A 6,532-nucleotide genomic window follows, 5' to 3' on the forward strand; every position below is an offset into this window, starting at 1 on the left:
GTTTTTTTTAAGTTTGTCCAGGACTATTTAATTGGTGGTAAATTAAAGTAATAGCATTTCAAAAAGATAGAATTATTGCATTTTGCCGATGAGGACGCAACCAGTGATTTTTTTTTCCCCAACATATATACTTACTCCTAGTTTTTTCCTATAGTAGTTAATACTTTATAATCTTTCTTTTAAAATGAAAGAGTGGCTATTGATCTGTTCAGATGAGTTTATCACAAAATGCTTTACTCATATTTATATGTAAACATGCTTTCAGCTGTTTTATGGGATTTACCTTCAGGAGAAAATTACTTTGGCTATTTTTTCCAGTCTTCCTGCCTTTCACTGTTAGGGAGATAAAGGAGCTTTACCTCTCCAAGTATCCAACAGACCATTATAAATTTCTGGAGCTTCAGAAAGCATCCACTGCCTCATTAGCCATAGCTAGCTCCACCTGGATCAGTTTCTCATCTCTTCTTTTCTGGTTCCAGACTGACTCATGAATGGACACACGGCTTCTTTATTCATGGCAATATCATGCAAGTACAATGGCTTGTGAAGGGGGGCAGAAATTGTTTTCAGAAGTTTAGGTGTCTTGCAGCTTACATTCAAAAGGTCTGGTCTTATGATTCACCATTACAAACATTAATTGTTTTGTAATAAATTTTGTATATCCTCGTATTTGTTATCTCCTGTCATACATCAGTCATGTCTCTTTAATTGTCTGTTATTAGAATCGTAGAATCATATGACTGTTTATGTTGGAAAAGACCTTTGAGATCATCAGGTCCAACCGTTAACCCAGGACTGCCAAGGCCACCACTAAACCATGTCCCGAAGCACTGCATCTACACATCTTTTAAATACCTCCAGGGGTGATGACTCCACCACCTCCCTAAGCAGCCTGTTCCAGTGCTTGCCAACCCTTTTGGTGAAGAAATTTTCCCTAATATTTAGTCTAAACCTCCCCTGGTGCAACTTGAGGCCATTTCCTCTTGTCGTGTTGCTTGTTATCTGGCAGAAGAGACAGACCCCCACCTGCCTACAGCCTCCTCTCAGGTAGTTTTAAAGAGCAATGAGGTCTCCCCTGAGCCTCTTCCATACTAAATAACCTCAGTCCACTCAGCTGCTCCTCAGAAGACTTGTGCTCCAGACCCTTCACCATCTTTGTTTCCCATCTTTCTGCATAGCCCACCACCTGTGGTGAACACAGCATATGAGGTGCAGCCTCACCAGTTCCAAGTACAGGGGAATGATCGCTTCCCTAGTCCTGCTGGCCACACTGTTTCTGATACAAGCCAGGATGCCATTGGCCTTTCTGGCCACCTGGGCACACTGCTGGCTCAGGTTCAGTCAGCTGTCAACCAGCACCCCCAGGCCCTTTCCCACCAGGCAGCTTTCCAGCCACTCTGCCCCAGCCTGTAGCGCTGTATGGGGTTGGTGTGACCCAAGTGCAGGACCCGGCACTGAGCCTTGTTGAACCTCATACAATTGGCCTGGGCCCATCAGTCCAGCTTTTCCAGAGCCCTCTGTAGAGCCTTCCTACCCTCAAGCAGATCAACAGTGCCCCCCAACTTGGTGTCATCTGCGAATGTCCTGAAGGTGCACTTGATCCCCTTGTCCATATCATTGGTAAAGTCATTAACCAGGACTGGCCCCAGTACTGAGCCCTGGGACACACCACTTGTGACCGGTCACCAGCTGGATGTAACTCCATTCACCACCACTCTTTGGGCTTGGCCATCCAGCCAGCTTTTAACCCAGCATAGAGTACACTTGTCCAAGCCATGAGCTGCCAGTGTCTCCAGGAGAATGCTGTGGGAGATGGTGTCAAAGGCTTGACTAAAGTCTAGGTAGACAACACCCACAGCCTTTCCCTTATCCACTAGGTGGGTCACCTTGTCATAGAAAGAGATGACATTAGTCAAGCAGAACGTGCCTTTCACAAACCCATGTTGGCTGGGCCTGATCCCATGGTTGTCCTGTATCAGCTGAATGATGGCACTCGAGATGATCTGCTCTCAAAATGATCTGATTACCTACATAGTGAGCTATTACATGACTTTAAGTCATTTGCAGCACATTTTATATTGCGTATTTTGAAATGCTATATTTAGCTATTTCCTGGTTTTCATATTCTCTTCCAGAAAGTACCAGAGGTGTCTTATGTAGATGTTCATTAGTCTTTTGATGAATTGCATTCATCCTGCTCATCAGTCTAGTACCAGCTGCTCATCAGTTAAACTGCTGAGTTTTGCCGATGTTGACATTAGCATCTGCAATTCTTTCAAAATCAACAGTTGCCCTGGAAGTCAGTCCAAAATAAATGTATTTTAAAGTTAGGCCTACAGTGGAAGCTTGACTTGTTCCATAACTGATTGAAGTTGGTACCCCAAGGGAGCCATTTGATGTAAGATGAATGCTAATTTTAAAAGAGAAACCACCCTTCAGGCTCTGTGGACTATAGAGGTAGTGTAGGTGATTAGCTTACATTTGACTGTTAGATGGCTTAAGTTAGGTAATATGAATCCCAGCTTGCAGGCCTGGAGTTTATTTAATGGACATATCTTATTTTATGCAGCTTTCTATTTTTAAACAAATGTAATCTAGTTAATTAAAATAAACAAAGAAAACAAAAGGAAATACTGCAGTTGTAGTGCTACCTATAATGAAATCGATGGAGATTTGCACTAACTTAGCTACCTACGAGTAAGACTTTGCCTTTGGTTCCAACTCCTGATGTAGACGTATTGATTGTACATATGAGGACTGGACCTTTCTTATAGACATCTCTAAGTACTGTGTTATCAAGATACCTGAACATTTTTAAGGATTGGAAATTTACCTGTTATCCTAATTCAACAGGTAAATAATGAGGAAAAAGAATTTTCTTACTATGAGGTGTGGTAAGATACGACTGTTAGCTACTATAAAAAGAAAAGGGGGTATGCATACTTAATAAAACCCAACCCAAACCACCAATAACAACAAAAAAGATAGGCAGCAAAAGGAATCTGTCATGTATATTGATCTGAACTTTTGTCAGGTCTCAGCAAATTGCTATATATCATACCCTTTGGTCATTTTGTTCACTACTTTACATAAGGTTTACAGCCTATTAAGAAAAGCTGTGTCTGTTGACCATTTTTCCCTATAGAAATAAGTCAAAAGTTATTTTAGTTGAAAAACTAATTTGTTAGAAGTTAAGGTTATTGAAGAATATGCAATAATAATAATTATGTAGAATTATCAAATCTGTAGAATGGCATTCTTGTCTACTTGGAATGTTCATCAGCACATTTAAGCAAAAAAAAATTGGTCTAAACACAGCCTGAGCTCACTGAGGGAGTCTCTGATTTTCTGAAATTCCCACCTTTAGAGCTCCTAAAACAATTACTTAATTGGGAACAGGGTTAGGAGATCAGTCAACCACCTTGTCTCCAATCAGTTTATTGTCTTAAACCAGTCCATTGTCTCATCCATTCTGAGAAGACAATGATAGAATCATTTATGTTGGAAAAGATCTTTAAGGTCATAAAGTCCAACCATTAACCCAGGGTGGCCAAGGCCACCGCTAAACCATGCCCTTATGCACCAAAACAACATGTTTTTAAATACTACCAGGGGGGTGATTCTACCATTCCCCAGGCAGCCTATTCCAATGCTTGACCACCATTTCAACAAAGAATTTTTTCCCAATACCCAATCTAAACTTCCCCAGGTGCAACTTGAGGCCATTTCCTCTTGTCCTGTTGTTTGTTATCTGGCAGAAGAGACTGACCCCCACCTGCCTATAGCCCCCTGTCAGGTAGTTGTTGAGAGTGAGGAGGTCCCCCCTGAGCCTCCTTTTCTCCAGGCTAAACAACCCCAGTCCACTCAGCTGCTGCTCAGAAGACGTGTGCTCTAGACCCCTCACCAGCTGAGTTTCCGTTCTTTGGGCACAGTTCAGCACCTCAAGGTCTTTCTTGTAGTGAGGGGGCCAAAACTGAACACAGCATATGAGGTGCAGCCTCACCAGTTCCAAGTACAGGGGGACCATCACCGCCCCAGTCCTGCTGGCCACACTGTTTCAGATACAGGCCAGGATGCCATTGGCCTTTCTGGCCACCTGGGCACACTGCTGGCTCAGGTTCAGTCAGCTGTCAGCCAGCACCCCCAGGCCCTTTCCCACCAGGCAGCTTTCCAGCCACTCTGCCCCAAGCCTGTAGTGTTGTGTGGGGTTGGTGTGACCCAAGTGCAGGACCCGGCACTGAGCCTTGTTGAACCTCATACAATTGGCCTGGGCCCATCAGTCCAGCTTTTCCAGAGCCCTCTGTAGAGCCTTCCTACCCTCAAGCAGATCAACAGTGCCCCCCAACTTGGTGTCATCTGCGAATGTCCTGAAGGTGCACTTGATCCCCTTGTCCATATCATTGGTAAAGTCATTAACCAGGACTGGCCCCAGTACTGAGCCCTGGGACACACCACTTGTGACCGGTCACCAGCTGGATGTAACTCCATTCACCACCACTCTTTGGGCTTGGCCATCCAGCCAGCTTTTAACCCAGCATAGAGTACACTTGTCCAAGCCATGAGCTGCCAGTGTCTCCAGGAGAATGCTGTGGGAGATGGTGTCAAAGGCTTGACTAAAGTCTAGGTAGACAACACCCACAGCCTTTCCCTTATCCACTAGGTGGGTCACCTTGTCATAGAAGGAGATCTGGTTAGTCAAGGAGGACTTGCCTTTCATAAACCCGTGTTGACTGAGCCTGATCCCATGGTTGCCCTGCACACACTGTGTGATGGTGCTCAGGATGATCTTCCGACAGGCCTGTAGTTTCCCACATTCTCCTTCTTGCCTTCTACATGGGTGTCACATTGGCTAACCTCCAGTCTTCCGGGACCTTCCCAGTTATCCAGGACACTTGATAAATGACGGAGAGTGACTTGGCAAGCTTGTCTTCCAGCTCTCTTAGTACCCTCAGGTGGATCCCATGAAGTCCCATAGACTGTGCATAACCTGGTGGAGCAGCAGGTCACTAAGCATTTCCTTCTGAACTATGGGGACTTCATTCTGTTCTTTGTCCCTGTTTTCCATCTCAGGAGATTGAGTACCTTGAGAGAATCAGTCTATTTAAGACTGAAGCAAAGAAGGCATTAAGTATGTCAGTCTTTTCCTCACCCTCTGTGGAATGTCACAGACACATTCCCTATAAGAACAAGCACTAGTGACCATGAGACTTCTCCCAGCTTCTTGCAGATTGTTTCATCTGCCTCTTCATCCTGGTAGGATGGCCTGTAAAAGACTTTAACCAGGATATCTGCATTGTTGGCCCTCCCCCTGATCTTCACCCATAAACATTCAACCTTGTTGTTACCACCATTCAGCTCTAGACAATCAAAACACTTCCTAACCTACAGGGCTACCCTCCCCATTGCTTATCCCTTCCGATGAATTTATAGCCATCCATTGCAGCACTCCAGCCATGCAAGTTATCCCACATATTTCTGTGATGGCATCTATGTCATTGTTTTTCTGCTGCATGACGGCTTCCAGCTTCAAATGTTAAAAAGTACTAATAGCGGGGATGTGGTCCCCCACTACCACAAATGATGCAGTCAAGTTTCCTGCATTTGGGGACATTGCAAGGGTCAGCACACCTGGAGTACAGGGGATGCACCTCACCCTGAGAAAACCACCTGCCTGATCATGGTGTCTTCCCTGCCAGGTTAAGTATTACACAATAGGGAGCTGAGAAGGAAGGTGAGGAGTTTCTGGGCCACATCATAATCTAGGGATTAATGATGTAAGTGCACTGGATGTGCACACAAGAAACCCCATAATTATAAGGAAAACTTAAGACTGATTCATACTTATAAATAAAATTCCATAGCTCTTGACACTACTGGTATTTTTATGGTTTGTATCTGAAGGCCAGAAGAATGGAACTGCAGATGGCTTTTTCCTTCACTTGTAGTCCGTAATCTCTCTATTCAGATATAATTTCTTCAAAGTTGGAAGAAACATTATTATTTTTTTAGTTAGTATATCTTCAAGCTTATAAGAAAAGCTTGCAGAAATGAGTTAAAAAACTTTATTTGCAAACTGATTAGTTGGGAAGGTGACCCTCAGTTTTAATTCATTAATTAAAAAAAAAAAGTAAAATAAGGACTGTCGTTTCTCTCTCTTTTAATTAAATTTCTGGAAATCTTTTAACAAATGAATTAATTTAATAATTTTTTTGTGCCTTGGCCTCTTACCAGCAGTGCTAAATTCTATACAATATGCTTTTAGTGCCCAGTTGAATATTAATAAAGAAAGTTTATACTCGTCTATGCTGGAACTAGCTTAGTATATTACATCATTAAAAAAATCTAAGGTGCAGTATCAGGTTTCAAGTACAGTGGACTCTGCTTAAGACCAGACTATTTTCATTAGCAAAGCATAGAATGCATTAAAGATATATAATAATTAATAAACAGAATTTGGAAGTTATATGCAATGTAAAAATCTTTAACAATGTTGATGTCAGTAGTCCTAAACAAGTAGCAAATGAAAACTATA

The 6,532-nt window shown here is 42.9% G+C and overlaps 1 non-coding gene across 1 annotated transcript; it reads right to left on the reverse strand.

The window, feature by feature from the left end:
- Nucleotides 1-5,549: 5,549 nt before the first annotated feature.
- On the reverse strand, nt 5,550-5,705 carry LOC130147107 (U1 spliceosomal RNA). The gene has a single exon (XR_008821127.1). It is a non-coding gene; the product is annotated as a U1 spliceosomal RNA (small nuclear RNA).
- Between the last annotated feature and the right edge of the window lie 827 nt (nt 5,706-6,532).

Source organism: Falco biarmicus, chromosome 3, assembly GCF_023638135.1.
Source record: "Falco biarmicus isolate bFalBia1 chromosome 3, bFalBia1.pri, whole genome shotgun sequence".
Classification (NCBI taxonomy): domain Eukaryota; kingdom Metazoa; phylum Chordata; class Aves; order Falconiformes; family Falconidae; genus Falco; species Falco biarmicus.